The sequence below is a fragment of the Cuculus canorus genome, chromosome 8 (genome assembly GCF_017976375.1).
Source record: "Cuculus canorus isolate bCucCan1 chromosome 8, bCucCan1.pri, whole genome shotgun sequence".
NCBI classification, from domain to species: domain Eukaryota; kingdom Metazoa; phylum Chordata; class Aves; order Cuculiformes; family Cuculidae; genus Cuculus; species Cuculus canorus.
Window position 1 is genome coordinate 32,844,269 of NC_071408.1, and position 26,724 is coordinate 32,870,992.

Here is a 26,724-nt window from a genome sequence, read left to right on the forward strand (position 1 = left end):
CTTCTATGATATGAATAGAAATATCAGCTTGTTAGCTTAGCAGAGAGCTCTGGATACTTATGGAAATTCAAAACATTTCCATATATCCCAGTCCAGGATGGAATTAAAGTGTTGTAAAGCTTCCCTGGAAGCCAACATTTATCTAATATGTAAGCATATTTAGATTTCATTTTGCAATGGTTGTTAAAGGCTATCCTTTGGCTGCACTCTATCCTTCATTCTGGCCTTTTTTTTTTTTTGCAGTTGTTGAACTCTGAGATTTTTAAGCTACGAAAAATGTACTTTCAGAACTAGAAATGCCTGAATGACCAGTTACAGCATGTACTAACCCTGAGAGATATCCATTGAGCCTGCTCTCCTCCTCCAATTTACTTGCTGGTTTCCCAATCATGCCTTGCATTAATGTCCTACACTTAGCTAAACTCTGCGTGTGTTATATTTTAGATCTCTTTTTGTTTTGTCTCAAAAATTTCCAAATTGGCATTAAGCATTCAAGATGTAATCTCTGTAGCAGGAAACTACTTATCAGATTCATATAAAAGTACCGGGCAATAGAAATAACTCTAAGCAGAATGCATTCTTTTTCTCTCCGAATTAATTTAGAGGGAATTTAATCCCTGTGAAAGGTGCTGCATTGCAACATCAGAGAACTGAGGCTACTATTTAACCACAGAACGGTTACAGGATGGGAGATGGCTTTGCGAGATTCCCCGAGAGGGTTGACGAAATATTTGTCTCGGGTTTGGTGCCTTTCATCCAGCTGGAACAACCAAGCTTTCATGTGTCAGTAACGCTACTTCTCCGGTTGTTAGCTCCCACATGAATGATGGAGGCAGCATGTAAAAAAGGGGAGGATTTTGCTTTTTGTGCTTACTGGCGAACATCGATGGTACGGTTAAACCTAAAAGACGAGATTTACTGCAGCTGAGTTGTCACATCACTGTAAGGGACAGTCCTGGGTCAGAAATTCAGAGCACAAGGTGTGTCTGTGCTGTCCCTGCCCCATGCCGCAGGGGCGGGTAGAGCTGAAAGGGACGGTTGGGGTGGATGCCATGGCCTGTGTCCCACCACGTGCTCTGCCACCACCCTTGCCATGCCCCCGAGCACGATGCCTCTGTGCTCAGAACCCTTCAGAGGGGCTCTCAGGCCCAACATTTGCATCTTTTTCTTCCTGTTCCCATCCTTTTATCAGAGGAAAGATAGAGTGGCAGGCTGTAAGATGCCATTATTGGAGCCGTGCCAGGTTCAGAGTCCAGTTCTCATCTTTTCCTTTTCTTCCCCTGACATTTCCAGAGTAGTTACCTCTGAAGGCCACGCATGGGCTGCATGGTTTGAGTCTCAGGTCTCAGCTGTTGCGTTCCTGTTAGACAGGTACGGACAATACTGAGTGTGCTAGCTGATAGCCTTGCCAGCTGCAGGAGACACTGAAAAGTGTTTTTCATAAGACATGTTAAGCTTCGATTTATATTTGCTCCTTAGTTAAATTAATATGTTTGGTGTTGATGGTTTTCGCTGACTTCACAAGGAGAGGGAGAGGCGAGTAGCCTCAGGGTATTTTTTTACTCATTTCTCTCAGAAGGAGAGACTTTCACAGCACTGCTTGCCTCCTCGCCAGCTCATCAGGAAGAGAAAATCACCTTTTCCATGTTTCACGTGTGCCTGGTCTCATGGGTGAAGGGCAGACTGCCCACATGGGACACCCAGCAGGCTGTGACCCCGCTGCTTTCACGGCCAGGACGGCAGAAATCCATCCACAACTGCACAGATCCCTGGGTTTGCTACTGTAATGCAAAGCCGACCTAGGAACGAGCCCACTAGGAACCAGTTAAAAGTTTTTTCCTCTGAAGCCACATTCTTCTGCTGGTTGTGGTATGTTGGACAGAGGCTGTGTTCCCTCACACTGGAATTTCCTGTATTAGCACTGCACAGGAGTGGATTTATTTTGAAGTCCTTGAGATTTCTGAGCTTCATGGATTTCATAGCCTTTACACACCATGAAACAAAAACCTGGTTTCTACTGAGGCATTGCAGAGAGGATGAGCATCTGCTCACCTGTTGATCTTCCAAAGATTGATGCCTTCCAAGACCAGAGGTGACCCAGGCTGGGATCATCTCACTGAGGTATTAGTGACATGGCTCTCATAGAGCTCACATATGCCTTTTGCACTGGTTTTTTGAGCTAAAAAGAAATGTTTCCTTGTTTGTTGTCATTTTGCACCCTACTGTATTGCTGAGGGAGCTGACGTTGCTTTGGTTGTAGCAGGAATATGGTGGTTACAATCTGTGGAACACCAAACTAGGCCAGGGCGTGGGCATCTTACTTCACCATCTCCCACCCTAATCGAGTCAGTTGTCCTTTGGACTCATGGGCTCAATACCATAGAGGCAGTGTTACAGATTCGTTTTGCATTAAGGAGAGGCCTGTGAGCTCTTTCTCTTTTCTCAGGCTCACCTGACTCCAGCCCAGCTGTGGTTTTCCCACTTCTGAACTTAATCAAAATTGCATTTCAGATATCCGACACCAACATTTACGGCTTCGTTGAAAAAGAGGTAAGTTATGTAAAACTTTCTGCGTAGAAATGTGTAATATATTATACAATATTGAGTTTTGCGGAAGAGTGGAAAATATCTGGGTTTGGAAATACATTATAGAGTTATTTAGATGCCAAGTTTTTCATTGTTCTACTAACGTCTTCCTGATCTGCAAGTTTTTAGAAGTCAATCATTTTAAAAGTAAATCATTTTAAAAGTAAATCATCAGGCTGTTGCAAATTTTAAAATTATATATCTAAGGAATTTTGCCCTGTGGTGTTGAGTCAGGTCTGAGAGCTTCGCAGGGAATGAAGTGCCAGCCGTGATTCCATGGAACAGGTCTTCCCAAATTCTCCCAGCCCATCTCTCCTTTATGCACTTCCCCAACTTAAACTGCTCTCGCTGTTTGCCAGGGGCTCCGAGTGACTGCTGAAGGGGACTGAAATGTTTAATTTTCCCAGTATTTATCCTTTATGACTAAGGGTATTTGTGCTTTATCATATTCATAGAATCATAGAATGGTTTGGGACCTCAAAGCCCACCCAGTCCCACCCTCTGCCACGGGCAGGGACACCTCCCACTGGATCAGGGGCTCCAAGCCCCATCCAACCTGGCCTGGAACCCCTCCAGGGATGGGGCAGCCACCACTGCTCTGGGCAACCTGGGCCAGGGCCTCCCCACCCTCACAGCAAAACATTTGTTCCCAAGATCTCATCTCAATCTCCTCTAAATCTAAGTAAGGATACTTTACACCTTAATTGCATGCCAATTAACATTTTACTTTGTGAAGGATTAATACTATATAAACTGTAGCTGTATCTCAGCCACCTTTCTGCTATACCTGCAGCCCTGAAAACTGTTTTCTTTCTTCCCAAGATGACTTGTTCTTCCCAGCAGGCCAACACCAATTGTCAGACTTGTTGCAGAGCTCCACGAATAACCAGTCAAACCTCCCCCACTCAAACCTTCCCGTCTTTCTTTTATGCCCTTACATTCTTTTTTATTAAATTTGCCTCAGTAATCAATATGTCTAAAACCTGTGGAGTGTCAGGTGAGAAATTTCATCAGCTCCCACCGTAAAGGAACACTGCTGTCATGTCCTGGCTCCAGCTCCCGCTTGCCTCTGCACGAGGATGGCAGAGCACTGGCTGCTCTCAGCTCTCCCAAGCACTCATTTCATTTGCAAAATGTTGTGGTTATTTCTAAAGTGTGTGAACTTTCCTTACTCTGTGTTCTTAAGACATGAATTAATGCTGTGTTTTCATCTGCATGGCCTCGGTATTTATCCTGCCTTCGCACACAAGCCTTCAAAGCTGTGTGGCAAGGGTGGTATGAAACTAAATCACTGTTAAAGCTGAATTTAAATTTTCCGTGAGTCCCGCTGATGAGAAGTTTGCAGCGGTCCTTGCTGGTGATGCCCTTACTGGTGCTCGGCTGGTGACCAAGATCGGGTGGACGTGTCTCAGAGCACTAATATAGTCACTGAAGGTAAAGGAAAGCGAGCAGGAGGCAGCTGAACCATGGTGTACCCTTCCCTACAGACAGAGTCAGGCCACGTGCTGTGCGCTTGGGTGGTGCTGGTGAGGTCCTGCTACACCAGCACAAAAGGAGCCACGGTAAAGTTTCAAATATTCTTTGAATTCTTGGTTTTTCCTCTCCAAAATTCATTCTTATAATTTATATTTCAAACCATCTGGCCTTTACATCACGAGTTAGTATTGCTCTGTGCGGTATCCAGGCTCGGTTCCAGTTTGAACTACCTGTTCAAAATTCCCCTTGTTTTATCATTTCAACCGAATAGTTTTAATCACGGCTTCTTGCGAGCTGTGGTGCCATACAGTGGGCTGCACGTTGCCGAGAAGCTGCAGTCTGGAGGCAGTTGCACTTCAGTGCCAAGGGAAATAATAATTGGATGGATGGATGGAAAGCGTCTGGGATTGATGTGGTTTAAAGGTGCTGTTTGTGCAGGCTATTATCAAGGAAGGAGTTAGGGAAGAGATTCACTCTTAAAATGCAGGTGCTCTCGTGCTTTCTCTGACAGATGTGTTCCAACAGTGTTTTGAATTCTGCTTAAAATTTGAAAGAGCTAAACCTTCAGGCTCTTCTCTTCCTTTTCTTAAATTCATTTCCCTGTTTAGATGAAAAAGAAACATTTTGCAACTTACTTTAAACTTTCTTCAAAAGAACTGCTGGAAAAGGAACATTGGTGTGAAGCACATAAGCTGTAAACGAACGTTACGCGCGGCAGACAGAGCGATTTTCGATGTGCTAATGGACAGGCATTAGACTGTAGGAATTTACTTAGGAGAAAACCTCAGATGTGGAGGGAGAAACTCCCAATGAACAAGCCAAATGATAGAAAAGTGTTGCCAGAGTAAAGAGCTGGACATGTGAAATAAATACCGGGACGGGGAAATAGCACCAGCAAAGATAATGAAAGATATTTGGTTCAGTTAGTGATGCAGGAGCATGTAGACGCAGCCCGTAATGAAAAGGCAAGCTCCTAGGCTGGATCTTGCGCTCTTTTTCTCTCTCCCCACCTCATTTTGGTAGTTTTTTCCCCTGCTAATGATGGTGGCTCAGCAGAGTTGACAGCATTAATGGGCAGAGCTCCTTCCATCTCAATGCGGAACAGACTTCCGCAGCGCTCTGTTGCACGTTTGCAGGTGTGTGTGCTTCCCTCGAAATTTCTGACAAACTCTTTTCCCCAGATGATTTTTGATTCATTTTGTTAGGCTTTCTGGCTGGTGGTTGCTTTGGCTGGGTGGAAGTAGCAAAGCAAGTTGAGGTCTGCGTGATTCGTGAATATGAAGGGGGGGAAAAAAAGAGCAGTCTAAAAAAATACCCCACAGGAAAGAAATAATGGCCAATATGTTTCCTTTTGAACTTTTTCAAATCAACCTCTGGAAAAGGTGTCATAAAGCCCCCAGAAATGAGTAACAGCACAGGGACAAAGAAAACTCTGTTACAGATGTCCCTGCAAGTCTATGAGTAAATTGTTTTTTTCTAAATAACTCCAGAACATTACATGGCCTTAACAAGTTTCCCAGGACAGGAACGCCTAGTTTATTACTTGCTCACATTGTCATCAGAAATTAATTTGGTCCCTGAAAGACAAATTGGCTGGTAGCTTATGAAGTTAAATGGAAAGAACAAGTGAGCATCTGTTTCTTCTGCATTTTGTCTCCTTGGTGTCTTACATATAAATGAATCAGAGTGTTCAAACTTAAATTAAGATCTTTGGCTAGATAAACAGTTAAAACTGGTTCCCATAGCTACCTCTCACACATAGCTGTGATTGCATTATAATCCCCTAGTAATCAGGTCTAAATGAAAGAAAGATGATAAGGGTGCTATTTTCAGTTTTCAGTACTGATTTTTATTAGCTCTCAATCAGATCAGGACTGCTTTGCCTTTCATCACATTGTGGCAGTGTTTGTAGAATCATTAGAGTAATAAAGTGTAAATCTTACCGAGGTGCATTTTTCTTGAGGTGTTATATATAAGGAAAACTCTGAAGATTACATTGGCGGGCACAGGAAAGATTTGTTTCTGCGACTAAAGTGAGGATGTAATGTATGCTATATTCATTTATTCTTTACCCAAGCGAATACCTAATGAATTACCTTGCCGAGGTAAAACAAAAAATAAAAGTATCTGAAGAATCAGCCTGCCTGAACATGGTCCTAATATGCTGTATATTGCAAGTACCGAGTTTAGTAGTTTTTTTAATTTGCCTTATTATCTTGTATCATATCTCTCCCTGTGCATTACCATGCACAAATGAATTACAGGCAAAACCACAAGCGCTGCTATTACCAGCCTGCTGTTTTTAGTAAACTAGTGCAGCCCAATAAAACATCATGTTGCAGCAATATATAAGTATTTATTGTAGAGTAAATTTCAGCTAAACAAAAGCACCCAGGGAGGCCGGATCCTGCTTGGAGGAGAGGCGCTGGCAAAGCTTGAGTTTGGCTCAGACATCCTTCGCATCTCACCTGCACCCTTGATTTGCAGTACCCTTTAAGGGAAATTTTACTTAATAGCTTGACTTCTAAAAGGTTCCTGACTGCCAAATTGAGAGGAGACTTTCACCCAGCCCTCTGCGGTGTTCCTGGGTGTTTCTGCAGGCAGAGCTTTAGTGCAGAAATTGCCTGGTGTGGTGTTGCAGGATTGTTTGCAGAGTTTGCAGGTGTGCCCCACGTTTGCAATTAACCCCCAGTTTAATACTGGAGTGAGTTTACTTTCCCATAGACCTTTTTGTTTAATATCTGGTGAACGTTGCAATGTATCACGCGATGGCATAGCTATTAAAATGCCTCCCCGTTTTAAATATTTGAATTTTATGTAGTCTATATTTAAATGAAGAGTAAACTATCTCAGTGATTCAATGTAAGATATTTACAGTCATCCCCACAACTGCAGGAGTATTAGGTAGCGACAGAAATTAGTCAAAAAGTTGAAAAAGCAAACAAACGACTTTGTTTTTCTGTTTGATTTTAATGGACTTGAGGTAGGATCTATGGCTCGTATTAACATTAACAAGTTAGACCTACTTTCTGTTCTGTAAAAGATGAATTTTATGAGCCATCAAATGGTTCGCAAAGTCTAAGATACCATCTGACGTTGGGCCATGGAATACTTTTGGATGAGGCCCATTTAATGTATACAAATATATACCTGAGATAATTAGATATTGGTATTCGCATCAGGAAAAAAAAAAGAATAAATCAGTTCGTATGATGTTATAGATAAGGAACCAAAATTTATGTTTCAAATTTTAATCTATTAAGATGCAGAGAGGTTCTCAGTCTAAAATGATTAATTTGCTACTAATATTTTAAGTTACAAAAAGCTCAAATTCAAACGCTGTTTCAAAGCAAATAGGCAAAGAGACTCTTTTGGCCAGAAAGGGTTTGTGTGTGTTTGTATGTTGACACGTAAATGTGATACGTCTGGAAGATGTTGCTGTGTCTAATGACACAAAAGAGAGTAAATTGTAGACCCTGATTATCAACAGATAACAAGACATACTGTATATAAATAAATGCTCAGCATCAAAACCCATTATTGGATTAGCTATATAATCATGTTTCAGGCTGTAAGTCTGTGCTGACAAATGAACACTTTTCATTTGGCTCAAGGTCCTCATCAGCAACGGAACTAATTTTACATTCTCACCCATTAAGTGAATAAGATGTGGAAAAAGCTGTCTGCTTTTTGAAGTGTAAATTTGCTGCTACAGGCTGTGCAGACCAAAGCTCTTTTGAAGCAGTGAAATGAGATCATCTCTAGGGACATGTGAACCTGACAAAGTTTAGGTCATTTCTGTGGAAGGTATGGCGGGGGGGGGGGGGGGGAAGGCCATTTGGATATGGTTTCAGTGGTGACTTATATGGGGCAATTTGGAAGATGCTGAACTTTACAAGCTTTTTGTTCAAATTTGTGAGAGAACTTGAACTGGAAACACAGATGCAAGCTTGCAGCCCTCCAAAAGCAACCTCCGTAAACATCTGAAGTGGGTACTTGGCCAGCACGGTTTGGAAGCGCTGAGCAGGCTGGGTGTTGAGCCTCTCCTGCTCAGCAGAACTCATTTCTAAGGGCCAGATACTTCTCCTGCTTTCCACTCTGTACACACACACAAGTGGACATCAAGGTGCTAACCTGCTTCCTGGAAAAAGCACTGGAGATGGGGTAACTAGACCATCATGTCTCACTTTCCAGCCCTGGGAAGTCCCCCAGCAGAGAGGAAAAGAGCAGCTCTTCACCTCTGCTGGCTGCCAGCCCCATAAATTGCAGCACGGCACTAGATTTTGCTTCCTCTGAAAGCCTGGCTGCAGGGGAGCACATCCTGCCCGTGTGGGAGAGGGGCGTGCAGGGCAGCGTGGACAGAGAGGGAAGAGGGTGGGACTCCTCAGAGTTCTCAGTAAAGATCCCCTTGGTCAGCAGGATTGCGGTAGCTCTACGGCCTCCTTGTTGGTGAGCAGTGTTGTGACGCACCACCGTTCAAGCCAGGGTGACGAAGACGTTGCTGACACCAGCTCAGGAGGAAAGAGTCTCATGGAAATCATGTAAGTTTTGAGATATCCAGACACACAAAGCAGTGTTAAACCACCGTTTAGGATCATGAAAAAATATCCCCAGGCTGTGTTCCGTGTCTAACCACAATGCTTTTCATTTGCAAACCTGCTAAAAATTAAGATAGGCCTTGATTGTTCCTTTGTTAATTTGGTTTCACGTCTTCGTCTTTGCTCACTGGAACATCCTCAGGCTTTCGGTCTTCCTTGGAAAATGTGCAGTTGTTTCATCCACCACTTCCCAATGTCTTGTAGCCCATCAGCGGTCCATGGACCGCAAGCTACGAAACACTGTGAGGATCCTGTATAGTGGTGTGTGGGTATAACAAAACGAAAGAGAATTGCAGGAAGCTCAGGCTGGCGTATTTGCATGAGAATATCCGTTCCTGTGTAAACAGGGCTAGTTAAATCTTAGTTCAAGCACCTTGAGCATATGGTTTTGAAATTGTTTTTCTAAGAGTAATGGCTATCAAAGAGTAAAGATGTTTGTAAGGCACTTGTATAAAGTGCCAATAGTTTTTTTAAAGGTATCCTCTAGGCAAACAATTGCACTGTTTCTCTCACAGCGTTTTTAACCAGATGTATTAATATCATGTAGGAACATTTGACCAGCAGAACTAAAAAGGAACCTAGGTGGGTAACTTCATGGAGTCTCCAGCTGAGAAATATATGGAAATAAAGGCAGCTGAAAGAGATTTTGCACTCCCTCCCCTGAGCTCAGCTGTTGGAGTTTGCTGATGATGATCATAGAACAGTTTGGGTCAGAATGGACCTTAAAGCCCATCCAGTCCCACCTCCTGCCATGGGCAGGGACACCTCCCACTGGATCAGGGGCTCCAAACCCCATCCAGCCTGGCCTGGAACCCCTCCAGGGATGGAGCAGCCACAGTTTCCCTGGGCAACCTGGGCCAGGGCCTCCCCACGCTCACAGGGAATTATTTATTCCTATGATCTCATCTCAATCTCCCCTTTTTCAGCTTCAAACTGTTCCCCCTCGCCCTATCCCTGCACTCCCTGATCAAGAGTCACTCCCCAACTTTCTTGGAGCCCCTTTCAGTACTCAAAGGCTGCTGTAATTTCTGTCTGAAGCTTTCTCTTCTCCAGGCTGAACAACCCCAACTCTCTCAGCCTGTCCTCATATGGGAGGTGCTCCAGCCCTCAGATCATCTTCATGGCTTCCTCTGGGCTCATTGTAACAGATGATGTGCTCGCTAGCAGGCTTAGTTTTCTACTTGCCTGAGCACACGGATGGGGTTTTTGGCCGTTGGAGCAGCCCTTCTGCAGTCATCATCGATAATTCAGGACCTCCCCTTCATTTCTCTCACCAAAAGAAAGCTATTAATAATACTTCTCTACCTCATTGGCATGTTATGAAAGTTAATGAGTTGATGTCTCCAAAAGACTTTGAAAGCATAAAATGGTGTGGAAGTTCCAAGCGCTGTGTTGTGAAGGTCTTCCCCTTCCCCAGCTTAAGGCAGAATGAGTTACAGTTAGCCAAAGGGGTAGGAGAAAGAAACAAGAGAGATGTTCTGAGTGCGTCAGGGGAAAAGGAAATACTGGAGAGAAAATAGACCCATTAGGAAATGAGGAAGGAGATTAAGCTAATTATGATTTTAAAATAGATGAGCAATAGAACCGCTTTTTTTGAAAGAAAAAAAAAAAATGTGTTTAACAAAGGCCTGAATCAGAAAGAAGCAAAGGCCTTGAGAAAATAGGTGTTTGGTTAGAAAGCGAGGGGCAGGAAAGCTTGTAGAACATGAATCATAGAATCATGGAGCAGTTTGTGTTGGAAGGGACCTCAAAGCCCATCTACTTTCACCCCCTGCCATGGGCAGGGACACCTCCCACTGGCTCAGGGGCTCCAAGCCCCATCCAACCTGGCCTGGAACCCCTCCAGGGATGGGGCAGCCACCGCTGCTCTGGGCACCCTGGGCCAGGGCCTCCCCACCCTCACAGCAAAACATTTATGCCTCTGGTCTCATCTCAGTCTCCCCTCTTTCAGCTGAAAACCATTCCCTCTTGTCTTCTCCCTGCACTCCCTGATCCAGAGCCCCTCCTGAGCTTTCCTGGAGCCCCTTTCAGCACTGGAAGCTGCTCTAAGGTTGTATATATGCAAATCAGCATGTCAAGATGAAACTAGTCTTAAGAGCAATGTGAAGCTAATGCATTTTTCCAAATATTCACAAGTAGTTTGGAAAAGCCACGCCAGATGAAGGAAAAGTTGTATCAGAAAAGAAAAAGCAGCGATAGCCACAAAAAAAAAAAGCTAATGATGTTTGGAAAGATGATGCTGGTGGTTACCGGCCAGTAAGTATTCATGTGTACTACAAGTGCGAGGCACAACTGGAGCGAGCTGGCAAGCGTCGTGTCTGTCGGGTTATGAAGCCACGCTACACAACTGAGGTTTTGTTCTAGAGTTACAGAACACAGCAACGAGAAACTCAATACGTGTTGGGTCAGATCCAGAGCGGCTGCTCTGCCTCTTTACACCAGCAGGTCTGTTTGTAACATCTGAACTCGAGTAAGTCATTTGACAGAAATACCTTGCAAACTCGTGTCTGAGAAAAGAAATCCCAAATTGGCTTTGATAGGAAGGGTGTCATTTGGGCTGGAAGTGGCAGTATGAGGCCACCCAGAGAGTGATCTGAAGGCAAAAATTAAAATAGAGCCTGGTTGTAAATATGTTATGATTATTTCAGCATAAAGAATGATTAAGACATAATTATAAAAGGAAAAACAAGTTACTGTGTGAGCAGCAGAACTAGGGCAGCCTGGTTCCTGGTGTGTTCGGATGCTGTGGGTAGACTCTCTGGTGTCTAATAGGGTTCCTCGGAGGTGGGGGCGGCCTGGCACCTCGCTGGAGGCATCGGTAGGGACGTACTCTGTGATACTGGTGAGAGCCCTGTGTGACTGCAACGTACACAACCTCCAAATGCAACGGTGGTCGAAGCGGCCAACCTTTCCAAAGGTTTCAAGGAGGAGACCCAGAGAGGGTGATCACATTTCCCACATCCATTTATTGGTGACTCGGATTTAAAAATCTTTCAAAAGGGTAAATTCTGAATGAATGTCATAAATGAACAACTTGCTCTGAATTTTGAGACTTTGTTCCTCTCCTTTCTCTTGTTCCCGAAACACTGTGTTTACATGGATGGACTGCACACAGACAATCGCTATGATGAAAGTATTCCCAGGGAAGTGGTGGAGTCTCCATCCCTGGAGGGGTTCAAAACGCATGTAGACATAGCACTTAGCGACATGGTTTCGTAGGCACAGAGAGGGTTGGGCTGACGATTGGACTGGGTGAGGTTAGAGGTCTTTTCCAACCTTAACAATTCTATCATTTTCATACCTACTTCTAAGGTACTTTTAGAAGCTCACCAAAAGGACAAAGTACTTCTCCGAGGAGCTATTTGTTCCCTTTTAACTTAAAGTGTTAAGGCAATGGAGAGTTTCTACCGTGATTATTTTGAGATAGAACAGGGGTTTTAAAAAATAGTATGAGTCTGACTGTTGAACATGTACACCCAGCTATGATCAATAAAAATCACTTCCTGCAGATAATAATGCATATAGAACTTCAGGCAGGTTTAATTTGCCTATCATAGGGAGGGGATCAAAGCTAACTTATCCTTTATGATATTCAGCCTTCAGTGTAAAGCTAGATCTGCAGAACCTGCTGAATATCGGGGCTATGTCTCCAGTGCTGTGCTGGGAACCAAAGTGAGGACAGGGCACTATTCATGTCTATAATCAAGAGGTGTCACTGAGTTACGTGGGGCATCCAGTAGCTTCTTATATAAGGATGCAACTCTTTATAAGGACATGGGAATAATGTTACAGTGCTTCCTTTTTGCGTCCAATGACTATTCTTCTCTACTCATTAATACCAGAATTTTTAAAAGCTTCTAACCCTATTGGATTTCACATTTTTTTAAAGAAAAGAAGCACCCAAGTGGATTCACATCAATAGAGAGGTCACAGCGCACATGGACTGAGAAGCAGAAACCCCCTCAAACAGCAGGAACTGGGTAAGTAACACGTTGAATATGTTTTTGAGAGAAGTGACTTAGCAGTTTTCATAGCTGTAAAGCTGGCTCACAGGTGCGTGGAAATCTATGCAGAAATGTACTGCCCTGTTTGCTAGCAGGACCACAAAGCCCAGAATGGAAAATGTAGAAGGAAGAGTATGAAAACACGGTCAGCATATGTTTCTTCAGAGCAGCAAGACTCTGAGAGCCCAACTCCCACCTATACCACTCCTCCTCCCACGGCTCCAGGACAAAGGTAAGTTTGGAGTGGCGAAAGGTGGTGGGAAGGACTGGTGCAACTACAGAGTCTTTCTCCTCCTCTTCTGCCTTGGGGTTGCCACAAAGAGTGATCAGAGGGGCTGGAGCACCTCCCATATGAGGACAGGCTGAGAGAGTTGGGGTGGTTCAGCCTGGAGAAGAGAAGGCTCCCAAGAGATCTTATAGTGACCTTTCAGTACCTGAAGGGGCTACAAAAAAGCTGGGGAGGGACTGTTAACAAAGGCTTGTGGGGATAAGATGAGGGGGAATGGGTGTAAACTGGAGAGGGACACATTTAGACTAGATGTAAGGAAGAATTTCTTCATGATGAGAGCGGTGAGGCCCTGGCCCAGGTTGCCCAGGGAAGCTGTGGCTGTCCCATCCCTGGAGGGGTTCAAGGCCAGGTTGGATGGGCCTTGGGCAGCCTGAGCCAGTGGGAGGTGTCCCTGCCCATGGCACGGCAGTTGGAACTAGATGATGGAAAGAAAATTGCAGTAGCGATATTCTGGGAGTCTGTAGACTTAACCTTTCTTGGTTGGCCTTAAAAGGGAGCCAGTGTCTCTCCATCCCGAGTCAGTCATTCCCTATCCAAGTAAACTGAACTGAGATCATCTAGATGCTGTTCTTCGTTTCTAATGAGCTTTCACAGTAAAACAGGAAATAATAATCTTGAAAGGGGAAAAAAACGGTCAAAAATCAGCCAGAGAACATTTAGAGGTTTGTTCTGAACAAGCAGGGCTAAGAAAAAGGCCTGAGAAAAGTGTGTCCTGGGATCACTCACAGCTAAAGCGCTGATTAATTAAGCAGAGGGTCATTCTTCAGAAAGACTCAAGGGCAGTTTTGGCCCTGGGGCTGTAATTTGGACACTTCTGGAGTTCTAGATACACTGAGCTATTCTGTGCTGGGCCTGTGAATATGTGCATTCTTCTGGCCGAACAATGGCATCTTTATTCAAATGGCAGCGACTCAGTAAGTGGCTGTCTCCTAATATGGGTGGTATTTCTTCCTGCTCTGCCTCAATCTCCGCTGCTTTCCCATTGCCTTATCAGTGCTTTGTAGCACAACTTAAAAAAAAAAATTAAATCTATTCATAATGCTAAAAACCTTCCCCTTTTATAGACACAGGAAAAAAGCCCCAAACGCTTACACATCCTCCAATTCTATGGCAGGGTGTTTACTCCTTTAAATGCAATTCTGCTTATCTGACGCTGGTTTGGAAATTAATAAAATGGTGCCTGCCTTTTATTGTTTTGACTATGGGAAGGAAATTAATCCATAGCTATTACAAGTGTTTGATCCAAACGAGCAGAGATAAAACCACAGTTTCAAGCAGCATCATTCCCTGTTTGTCGGGTGTCCTAGTGCACCTGACGTGTCCGATTTATCCCTCCTGTGTTTAGCAGCAACACCCTCCAGGTAGATGATGCCCGTCCATCTTGCTTTGGGAAGGGATTTCTTCAGGGTGGCTTTATTTATCCTTCTTAACTACTGTTTCTTCTTACTCACTAGGTTTAGCTGTGCCAGAGGTGAGAGAAGAGGTTGTTTGTCTGAGGAGACAAGGGTGTGGTGAAAAGACTTCGTGCCAACCAAGTGAACCAAAACACTATCTGAGTTACAAAGCAGGCTGGGAAATAAAAATTAACTGACAGAAGACCTGGACCCACCTGTGCTGAGAGACAGAGAGAAAGGGATTTGGCCGTGTACAGCTGCCTGGAGGTAGGTTCAGCGAGGGGATCTGTGGCCCACAAAGTTCTCTCAGCAGAGTGGGATTTATAGCGTTACTGCATGGGGAAAACTAATGGCAATGTTTATGCAGTGTTGCTTGCTATTGTTAATAGTTAAATCGGTGAGAGCAGGCTTGCTCTCAGTACTGCAGAAATCTGCAACTTTCCTTGTCACGGGGGTAGGCTGTGGCACCACACGCACACCACACCTGTCCCAACATCCACTGCAACCAACCGATAGCTGCCAGAGCTACAAGAACTGCTGCGGCGGGGCAGGCATGTTCCTTCTTTCCACCAAACACAGAGCATAGACACCTTCCAACTGCATGTGCCTCCACAAATAACACTTACTGAAATACTTCTGAATGTCCTAGATCTGTACAACCACCAAAAGGCACTGCACAGAGCACTGATCCAGTATTTCATAGAATCATTAAGGCTGGAAAAGACCTCTAAGCTCATCCAGTCCCACCATCAGCCCAACACCACCGTGCCCACTAAACCATGTCCCCTGGTGCCACATCTGCACGCCTTTTGAACCCCACCAGGGATGGAGACCCCACTGTTGCCGTGGGCAGCCTGTTCCAATACTTCACTGCTCTTTCAGTAAAGAAATTTTTCCTAATATCTGATCTAAGTCTCCTCTGGTGCAACTTGAGGCCATTTCCTCTCATCGTATCATTTGTTACTTGGGAGAAGAGACCAACACCCACCTCGCTGCAATTCCATACAATTGCAATGTAATGTGAAATAGACTGTCCTTAGAGTGGAGACCAGCTTCCCCTTCCTCTGTCAAAGCCAAGCCATGAGTGTAGGCATCCACTTGTCCTCTTGCCAGAGGCTTTCCCTCCTCTGCACCACCCCATGAGCACCAGGCAGACCAGCAGCCACACCAGAGGTGCCTCTGTCCCAGCACAACCTCACAGCTGTGGCCCTTGATGGAGGCGTGAGGTTTTTTCACGCCATGTGGCTATGATCTAAAGCTCTGCTGGAACACCCAGCAGTCTTTGGGATGGGGACAAAATGGGAGGAAAACTGACTGCTGTTACTCTTAGCTGCTGGCTGTTCGGTCCCACTGACCTGCTAGGCGGGAGAGGGCACCGAGTGGCTCTGCCTCCCCATGCCTGTGTGCGGATGGAAGCCGTGAGCACAGCCCTGAAGGAGTCCGGAGAACAGAAGTTTTGCATTAGCGATGAACCAGAGTCAGTTACTCGTATTTAAACTGTACTGGGCTCTGGGGAAATTCAGCTGCAGACCCGAAATGCATGGCTTGGCAAAAGGCTGTTGTTACTGTCACATGTCTGACCTCTTGAAAATAACATTAATTCAAAAGTTAAACGTGTTCGGCTGACAGTGATGGAGTATTTGTGTTAGGGAGGAGATTTTTCAAAGGCGCAAAATCAACTTAGCGGTGTGTTACAATCGCCTCATTGATGTCCTGCAGAAGGCCTGAGCGCAGCAGGTTTTGGGGGGCTTTCGGCTGCACCGAGGCACCAAGGGAGGTGATTGCAAGCGCCCACTGAAAGGGCTGTGTTTCCAAAGGGGGTTTTGATCACTCACAATATTTCTGGACACTTCACAGTTGCTTAGGAAATTATTTGTCCTGGTTTAGTTTCCAAACAGGCAGTTAGACCTGGCAACCACAGGCGTAGATCTCGTAACCGGCTTTGATGCGAGCAAGCGGCATTGCCGTAATTCTGGAGATATCCCCTTCTTTCCTGAACCACACTGGCAGCTCATGATCCCAGCACGTCAAAATGACAATCATTCTATATTACATAGAGCGTATAAAAGCTTGTGTTTACATTTTGTCTCCTTTGCCCTTTTCAATTTTGCTTTATTTTTTATAGTTATGTAATTTAAGCAGTACATATTTGGGGATGGGTTTTTTCCATGCCTTGTCTAGCTTTATGGCTTGTTCTGGCTGAGGCATCCTTGCATGATTTGATTTTACAAGAAATATAGGCTAGCACATATGTATGTAATTGTTCCACAGTAAACCAATCTGTCTGGAGCACTGGGGGAAGATAAACATTAATATTTTCTTTCATGCTATGTACAAACTAAATTGCTAGATGTGCAAATGATGCAAAATATTAGGAACTGCAACAATGCGGGTTGCGCTAGATAGCAGGAAGCATAAAAGTATGGTGGAGCCTGAGAAACACTCAGGGTAATATTTTCATCAGAAACAGAATGTATTGTAACCAGGGGAGATCAGCATGAGTAGGCAAAACCGACTACGCTTAGAGCCAACATGCAGCGGGAGCTGCAAATCACACGCTGCTGAGTGAAATCTGAAAAACTGGAGCCTGGTTCTTCTCCCAGGAAGAGCCCCTCCCTGCTCTGAGTAGGTGTGGAGCACGGGGAAGGTAGTGGGGATTGCCAAAATGTGCCAAAATACATCGGCACCAACAGCACAGAACAGCCTGGGACACCAGCGTGGAGGAGAGGCTGAGCTCCAGCCTCGCTGGACACCCAGCACTTGGTCCTTAGCTGGTGGTAAGTGCTGCACTGACACCAGAGTGTTTGAGGAAAGAGCACGAAGCCAGCAACCTTCCAGAACCTGAAGGGGGCCTCTAAGAAAGCTGGCGAGAGGCTTTTTCCAAGGGCCTGGAGTGACAGGACAGAGGGGAATGGCTTTAAATTGGAAGGGGAAAGATTTAGGTTAGACATTAGGAAGAAATTCTTCACGATGAGGGTGGTGAGGCCCTGGCCCAGGGTGCCCAGAGCAGTGGTGGCTGCCCCATCCCTGGAGGGGTTCCAGGCCAGGTTGGATGGACCTTGGAGCCCCTGATCCCGTGGGAGGTGTCCCTGCCCATGGCAGGGGGTGGGACTGGATGGGCTTTGCACTCCCTTCCGACCCAAACCATTCCATGAATCTATGATTCTATACATGGGCTGAGAGCAGGGACCCATCGCGGAGAAGCTGTTTCACCTTTGCCACACAGAGAAATCTTGGAGGACTTCGGGGTTTCCAAGGAGGTGAGTGGTAGATAAAACAGCCAAGAACTGATCATAGAATCATGGAATGGTTTGGATTGAAAGGGCCCTTGAAGATTACCTGGATCCAACCCCCTCTGCTGTGATGCTGAGGTAGAGTTCAACAGAGGGTGCGTTGCAGTGGTATCAGCAATGCAGAGTCAGTCCTGCAAGTGCCGCATAGTAGGGCTTATTTAAAGAGGCTATTGTAAAAGTCTTCAAGCCAGTTAATTACCAGGTTTTTGTTATGTCAGGAACTCCTTGAGTTAAAGCAGAAAGAAACTATTCATGAATATGTTCCAGTTCTGTAGTTTAATGGGACAAATTTTTTTTTTAAAAAAAAAAAAGGAAGAAAGAAAGAGAGAGAAACTGATAAAATTATTTAGTCCATGGAAGGATTTAAAACCCTTACAAAAAAAAAAGCTGAAATTACATACTGTGCCCCATCTACTCTTGCATAAGGCATTGAATTTGCTGGAGACTCAATTGGACTAATCATCCATTGCAGTTCTGCATGAGCCTCGGGGAGCGCACGGGGTGCATATGGGCCAAAGCACCAGCCTGTGCAAGAGAGAGAGATTATCCAAGAGCATCTTAAAAAATTAGATGTCCAGGTATGAAAAGCCAAAAGGCTTGGCTTGCGTTTAAAAAGTGTTAAGAGCAAGTGTGGGATTTCATTTAATTTATTCACCAAATGGACTTGAAGAGGTGTTTAAAAAGGACGGATGCGACTTTGTGCAGGAGAGAACTTCCAATGGAAAACAAAAAATCCATAAAGGTCATTAATGTAGACTCATTCCCTTCCTGCTTACACCAGTTTTTTCCTCCACAGCTCCCTGTTTGTCATGATAGGCCATGGTTATTGCAAGCAAATTCAGGCCTAAAAATTCCATCTGATCAGAATAAAAGTCATATTGCATGTTCCATGTTGAACCGAACTGCAAACATTGGAGTAAATGGCACTTTAGAGCCTGTCTCATGCTATCAGTATTCTTCAGACATTTACTTTGCTGCCTTCCACTGTTCAAAACACCCTGAAAATCACCAACGCATTTACTGAACTGAGGTTTAAAAACGACTCAGAAACAGAAACAAATCATAGTTCGTAGCCCTGCTGAAGGTTAGAATACTGCTGCTGAGGGGGTGCTTCCTGCATGTGTCTGAGAACCTCCAAAATGACCCGTCCTGTATATTTGTGTCCTAGTTTCTTCAAAGAGAGTTTGTTAGGCATTAAACCTAGGTCTTGGAAGAAAAAATGAATACCCATCTTCCTAATTCTTACTGTGCCACAGACTGAAATCCCAAACCCGCTCGTATATTAGGAAGCAACTTGGAGAAAACTTCTATGATTTTTTGCCTATAAATGCAGTAATCGTTCAGGATATAGAAACAGTGCAGAGGATATTGAATATGGGTTGTTAGATCTTTTCCCTTGGTATTACTCGCCTGTTCTCATTCCTGGTAAACCTCTCTGTGCTTGGCTTTTCAGAAGTCCCCGAACTCCTGCACCAAGCGCCTTGGTGCTGCTGTACCGTAGGGCTGACCACGCTGGAGAGGCTGTCAGCCTTCCGATGGTGCTCCCCTTCTTGGGGCTGGTTTCCTATTCTGCGTGCGCTTCCCACTCCTCCCTGCTCCCACTCCCCTCCCCTGCCCAAGGGCTTTGCTCCAGGTGCAAGAGCCCTTCTGCTGTGTCCTGGAGTTCGAGACGAGAGGCTTCTGCTGTGTTGTTCTTTGAAGGGCTCGCTTGGCCTTGCTAAGGTGTTTTCAATGGTTTGGATTAGAAGAGCTTGTAAGAACACATTCGATCTGCCAGGTTTACAAGTCCACTTGTCACCTCCACTCTTACATATATTTTTAAATAGCTAATCAGGACATAACACCAGTGGAACCAAATACTGTCGTGAGATAAAGATCTCACACCCCAGTGGAAATGGTAAGTGGAAATGCTTATTTTCAAAGGGAAGAAACACGGATCATGTGCCTAATCCTATATTTCTTAAACAAGTAAAATTCCTGTAGATCTCAGCAGAGCCTGAGGTGACAACATCCCATTATGGTGGTGGTATTTCTGGATACCAAATGGCCATAAGTGATGCAGTCATTTTCTCCAAATGATAGTGGTGCAGTATTGGAACAGATGTTTCCCTTACCTTTATTAGCCTGTTGTAACTTCTAACTTGGAGGACAAATTTTGCATGTGCTTCATTGCACCAGCTTAAATGATTATTTTTTTTTTTCTAGATGGGCTTTAGGAAGCAGTGAGCTGTGGTTTGGATGGAGTTATGCTTATTTTTAACTTACTGACAGTTCATAATGGTAATGCATAAGTCTGTGTTGCTTTTTCAGGCTCCCTTTGGTACACTAAGGATCATCCCTGTTTAAATCAGAGATGGCCTTTCCTCTGTCCTTCAGGAATTTTGGAAACAAGGGTTGTCTTAAATTCACCTTTCAGGAACGAACCACTTTATGTTTCCGGTGGGGTGAAAGAGTCCACATGGGCAACAGGTACAAGTTCGTTACCTGCTCTGCCCCTGCATCACTCTTCCCCAGTAACAGATGTGTGACAATTTGGGGTGGCTTTAACCCTCACTCAGGCTCATCCTTGTGTTCGTATAGGGCTGTGCTGTGCAAACCCTCCCCCGGATCACCTGCCAGTGAGCCTCTCGCTCTGCTATGAGGCAGCATTAATGGGATGGGTAGGTTCGCCTTTACTGCCTGCCCCCAGGGAAGCATTCTTTCTACTGCAGCTCTGGACTCACTTTAGATGCAGAATTCTCTTGCAGACAGGTGAATACTGCAGTGGAAATTGGAGGCAGATGCAGGGCTGCTTTCAGAGAAAAGCCTGTCAACAAAAGCATGAAGGTTTACCCTCATCAGAATTAACTTGCCCGAGCTGCTAGTGCTTCACCACGGAAAGTGGCCAGTGGTTTTTAGAAATTACTGCTGCTTTCACCATTAATGAAGATATATCATTCCATTAGATCATCTCTAACCTGCTGTAATTGTTCTGATTTTTATTTTTTACCTTGTTCGCCAGTTCATGTCTAAATACAAGAAGATGTTTATATTGCATACATTCAGCTTTAATTGGCCCTTAAAAGAAGGTGTTGATTAGAATCTTCTCAACATCAACAGCTCGCTCGCACAACATTCTCTAATTACTGTTTATTAATTTAGTTCAAGTGGCATAGTTGAAAGCCCTGCTCAGATGGGAGAAGTAAATTGTCACTGGTATTGAATATGTAAATTATGTGCCGTGTAACTTTCCATGAAGAATGTTTAAAGTTAAATGCTACGCGCATAAAGCCTTCCAGTTTCATCTAACCCAGCCATATGACAGCTTTGCAAGAAGTGTCATGAAAATTTACCAGCCCTGGCAAAAAACTACTTGCCCATCCTTTACTTTTTTTTTCTAGTAACATAATGATGATGATAATAATAATTTATTTTCCAGTCAAAAAATCCCCAAAACCATCATTCATGTTGCCTGGCTGGAGATTTGCAAGACTGCCAATTGAATGTGAGCTACGTGTCCTATAGACACACGGCAGCCTGGATTTGTTGCCCTAGCGCAGTAACCCTGCCTTCTCTTTAATTAGCTTAGAAAGTCAGAATTTCCTAAACAAAGTCCTCGTTAAACATTGCCTTGCTACATTACTTTAAAATGCAATTAAAAGTTTTAAGAATGCCACAGAGTTGGTGTCCCATTGTCAGCATCCATGCCACTCGCTGTCAATTTCCACCCACTCACCGAGATCAGAGGCCTCCGTTAAATATAGACGGCACTTCATAGCTTTTGTATATAGACTAGGCATAAACCAACGTGCTGATGAGGACGACCTGACTCATACTTCAAGGGATAAGAGGGGAATGGAGGGGAGGATATTCTAGAGGAAGGAGGACCCTAAAGTCCTCATTGTCCTTCCACCTCTCCAGTTGTCTCTACGACCTTTTGCGTGGGAGTAGCTGCGCGTGTGCTGCTTCAAAGTCTTCCCAGACGAAGCTGCATGGGAACACCACGCGGTTATTGTATTATACGGCTGCAACAATGAGACCAGACATGGCGTTAAAAAGGGAAAGAAAAATATCCAGCGCCTGACGGCTGCCTGGGCCTTCACCCAGTCCTCACACTCTCGCTGGCTGCTGTTATCATGAATGGCACTAATCAATTCCAGGAAATCGCTACGCCGAGCATTATGTCACATGCGGGTTACATCATCCCCTCTAACCTCTAGGGCTTCCTGTTGACATCTTTGGAACTCTTCTACTACCAATTGGTATTAGAAGAAATGCCAAACAGTATTTTTAGCCATTTCTGTCTGCCAAAAGGAATCTAAATGTTTCCATTTTGTAGCTTTCACCTGCTGGATCTCATCTTTGCTCCTTAAAACAAGGAAACCTTTGTGGGTCTACTCCGAGCCTCCCCAGGTGTTTGCATAAAGGATGGTGGGAGCGTGTGAGGGGTTTATTGAGACAGAAAGGGCTAATGCCTCTGCAGGATTTATTTATTCTTAATGTCTACCAGATTGCTAATCCAGCCTGTCAGTTGTATAACTTCTATACAACTATAAAAAGCTTCCAAGAGGCTGTTTCTCTTTTTCTTTCTGAGTTCTAACCTAGGAGATGCTGTTTCCCAGCATGGGCTATGTTGCACCTCGTGGCTGATGTCCAAGCATCACCCTGTGGAGCATTGTCCTCTCCCTCTGCAGGATCATCACCACAGGTATGTAGGAGCCTTTTCTCTCTTGGAAGAGACAGCGACACCCCACCAGATTCTCCTTGCAACCCCAACTTTTCCAGCTGCTCAGCTGAAAGGAGCAAAGCTCAAAGTCTTTCCAGGTCTGACTTGCAAGATTATTCTTTCTTGAAACCATTGAGTTTCTTGGTTTGAGTCTTTTTTTATTGTTATTATTTGTCTGGTTTGTACCTTCCTTTCATTCTAACGGTTTGATTTTTGTGGCTGTTGCTGTGTTTGTTCGCTGCTGCAGTAGATATCAACATGATTAAATTCCAGCTCTGACTGTTGCAACATAAGCGCTCTGCCTTCATTATCCTTGGTGCCTAAAACTATTTGATCTCTAATAAGTTCGCCTGCAAGTGTGCCTCATTTGCATGATGAGGCTAACTGGTGCAGCCTGGTTGCATATTGGGCTGTGATTTCAGTTCCTCTTCGATCAGATGCATCAAACAGAAGGAACTATTAGAATTGCCAGCAACCGTGTTTCTTTCTGTTAATCATGCCAGAATACTAGAAGTCCCAGGCAGCCTTACTAGGCTGGAGAAATCTACCGAGAAAAGGCATAGCAGAGCTTCTCATGTCAAGTCAGATACAAACCAGTGCTGTGCTGGAAGTAGCTGGTCTGCTTTGATGGCACAAGTTGTTAAGATCACATCCAGCTTCTAAGCTCACTGTTCTGTAGCCTCCTTTGGTGAGCTGTACTTCCCTTACCATCAGCCCCAAACCCAGGTAGGGTCCGTGCCACCCAGCAACGAGCTCTCCCCTGGCCCATCAGTCTCAGAGCTGAAGGTATCCTTCAGCTTCTCCGTGGGTCTCTGCTTGACTCTGCCCCCAGCTCACGTCCACCCTCTCTGGTCCTGCAGTCAGACTCAGCTGATGTGCAGTTGGCAGTAGTGCCTCCTTGGGCTTTACTCCTCAAAGTCTGCGGGGAGAGAAAATGTGTTTTCTTACATGAAGGATCCTGAATCTTCCTTCATGTCTGAAATGGAAGCAGCAAGCTTCAAAGCTATACCTAAGCAGGGAGTAGCAACTCAGTAATTGTGAGATTCGTAGCAGTAGCACTGAAAACACGTCAAGGTGCCGTTTTCCTTTCTGGATCGCACTCAGGATAGACCTGTGGGGTTTCTGTGTTCAGTACAATTTTAATTGATTTGATTTGCCCCACTGCAGCATCCTTTACATCCCTGATTTCAGAATTCAGCTTCTTACATTGTAATGCGTGCCAAATACCTGCCTTTTCTTTTGAGACAATTTTTAATTGCGCTGAATAACCTTTGAGAACATGGAAATGTCTCTCATTTATCCAAATGGGCCCTCCACCGTGTTCTCATTTCATATGCAAACTCCACTGTTTTCTTTTGTTCTTGGGCTTGCACAGAACCTAAAATCCTACACCAAGCAAACCTAAACAAAAAAAAAATCAGAGTATCTCATCAGCAGTATTTTCTTTGCACGTGAACGGTAATTTTTCCCTAGCACATACTTCCAAGAATTTTTTAAAGTGTCATTCATACATCATCTGCCCTAGAAGACAAGAGTTGTTCCAGAGAAGCTGTTGCTCTCTATTAGGTCAGTGATCAGTGAACTAAACATTTTCTACTTAGGCCTTCATGTGATAAAAGCCTAAGAGCTTTGAAGGAGCCATTACAGACTATTGCCTAGAAGAAATATCCATTTGAAAATTCAGCAATTATGTACTTCTATAATAGCGTGTAAAAGGAGCTCTGGACCCATTATGGGTTATTGAGTAAATAATGTATTTTTAAAAGTGTCTAAGTAATTTATATGATAGCCTGTATTGGCAGCAAAGAGTGATTGTAGACTAAACATTCTGTCTTTCTTTCTTTTTAAAAATCTCATTTAAATCCCTAAATAGCAATTAAAAAAAAGAAATCCCTCATGCAGTTTGAGTATTTCTATAGTAGTCAATAGCTAATGGCTCTGACTTTCCTCCACTGAGGCTGCCATTTTGTGCTGAGCCAGTTTCCTCTGCTCTGACTTACTTTTGTTTGGTCTTGATTGGATAAGACAGGAGGCTTCATTATCAAATATAATGTAGAAGTGTCCAGAGGCCTCCTGGAGGTCAGGCTCACAGTCATCAGACCTACCCGTAATCAGGAACAGCCACCAGCCAAAAAAGCCACGAGTCCAGAGAGAGAAGACAGGAAGCTGTCAATCCCAATTTCAGGGAAAAATTGAGGCTTGGAGAGAGGAAATATGTTGTCTGAGATCATGCAGGGGACAAAGAATCTCTGCTTCCCAAGACCAAGTTTAGTTTCCCTGCTTTATGTTTGGACTTTCTATGGAAAGGCTCGGTCTGAGATCTTGTCGCTGTGCATTCTCAGTGGTGATGCGAACGGTTCCTTTAGCGATCGTCTTGTTTCAGACCACGGCACTCAGCCCTGTCAAGCACAGACCCTGGTCAAAGCTGACAGGAAAATCCTGCAGTTCCAAGTATTCATATTGCAGTAACAATGCGCCGTGAAACAGATGTGCTGGAAAACAAACTTGTTTTCTACTCTTAAGCATGGAGTAAGCTTTCCGTAGTCCTCCCCTTTATTTCTCATCCTGCTTCTGCCATGGTAGGGGTAGGCGCCTTTTGGATTAATTTTCTGTCAAAAATTGAAAGGATAAGTTGAAACAGTTGGTTTTTAAGAAACACTGGTGTTTGAGCTGCATTGAATTTTGGAGTTTATCTTAACATCCCCAAATCCCTGTTGGGCCAGGCAGCCTGGAGCGGTGCAGGGAGATCGCCTTACTTAGGTATTACTTGTGCATTACAATAAAGCAATGGGTCTGACTTGAGGGGACAAAAGGAAAGTGATTGTCTGCCTATGGTGATGTTCTACGTTTTTGATGGTATTTTTCCTGGCATAAATTAGAGATAAAAGCACTTAATCTGTTCTTCTGGAACCTGGAGGTCCAGAGCTGTTGTTGTAACTAATCTTGTACACTAAACACTCAAATAGTCAATGGGAAGCAGACATCTGTTGACACACCTGTCGGAGGGGGGGATTTCCTTTTTTAGAGGCTGTGTAACGCCTACCCCTAAATAATTCTGTTCTCCCTTTCAAACAAAACTCCCTCTAATTTCAGTTAAAATCATTCTTCACTTCCTTTCCTGGCTTCTCCTGAATGGTGGGTGATAAGAGGACACAAGGCTGAAGTGGCCTGGGATTACTCCAGACAGGTGATTATTGCCATGCAAAGGATGAGTTACCACTGCGATACAAAACCAAGTGTAAAAAGGGCTTTTTAAAAGGAAATTCGAGAGGCATCACATTAAGATGAAAGAAAGTTTCATTCTCTCATAGCGTTGGGTTCAACAGGGCTTGCCAAGGTGATCTAGCAAAGCCCAGTGTGACAAAGTTGGTGGACATCCCCTGAAGGTAAGAGCCTTGCATTGCTTGATTTATGGAACTGTTGAAACAGGTCCAGAGGAGGCTACAAAGATGATCCAAGGGCTGGAGCACCTCCCATATGAGGACAGGCTGAGAGCGTTGGGGTGGTTCAGCCTGGAGAAGAGAAGGCTCCAAGGAGATCCTATAGTGACCTTCCAGTACCTGAAGGGGCTACAAGAAAGCTGGGGAGGGACTGTTAACAAAGGCTTGTGGGGATAAGATGAGGGGGAATGGGTGTAAACTGGAGAGGGACACATTTAGGCTAGATGTAAGGAAGAATTTCTTCATGATGAAAGTGGTGAGGGCCAGGGAAGCTGTGGCTGCCCCATCCCTGGAGGTGTTCAAGGCCAGGTTGGATGGGCCTTGGGCAGCCTGAGCCAGTGGGAGGTGTCCCTGCCCATGGCACGGCAGTTGTAACTAGATGATCTTTAAGGTCCCTTCCAACCCAAACTATTCTATGATTCTATGATTCCTGCCATAAGAAGGCATGGGCCTTCAAAGTGACCTCCTTCCCCATGCAAATTTGTCGTGTGCTCTCCTTTTTTCAACTCTGGGCCACCAAGTACGATGCTGGTAACTGGAAGAAATTGTATTTTTTTTTTTTCATGACATTACTTTAGAGACATTAGGTTCATTATTTGAGGGTGTGTATGAGATTCTGGAAGTACAATTTACGTCTGCTGTGCTCTGAGATCTTTGGTATGATACTGACTCATTCACTGGCACCTGAGAGAGGTTTGGGGAATTCAGCAAGCTTTCAACAATCCAGTTTGAGAGATTAAACAGAATTATGGCTCGCTCAGGTTTGTCCTAATTTTATTAGATTTTCACCATTTCTAATTGCATAAACATATGCAGCCAAGTGTACAGATGGGGACCGGGAAGATGTACAAGGACACTCAGGCTCCGCAGTCAGCTAATTGGTGGACTAAGCAACAGGGCACTTGGAAAGATTGATAATTCTTTGCAGAACATTTCAGG

The 26,724-nt window shown here is 44.4% G+C and overlaps 1 long non-coding RNA gene across 1 annotated transcript in view; it reads left to right on the forward strand.

The window, feature by feature from the left end:
* Positions 1-26,724, forward strand: part of LOC128852927 (uncharacterized) — a 63,401-nt gene that overhangs the window by 14,325 nt on the left and 22,352 nt on the right. Inside the window, exons 7-10 of the long non-coding RNA XR_008451060.1 lie at positions 12,550-12,640; positions 12,760-12,896; positions 14,408-14,614; positions 22,214-22,327. This is a non-coding gene — a long non-coding RNA (uncharacterized LOC128852927). The remainder of the gene's footprint in view (positions 1-12,549; positions 12,641-12,759; positions 12,897-14,407; positions 14,615-22,213; positions 22,328-26,724) is intronic.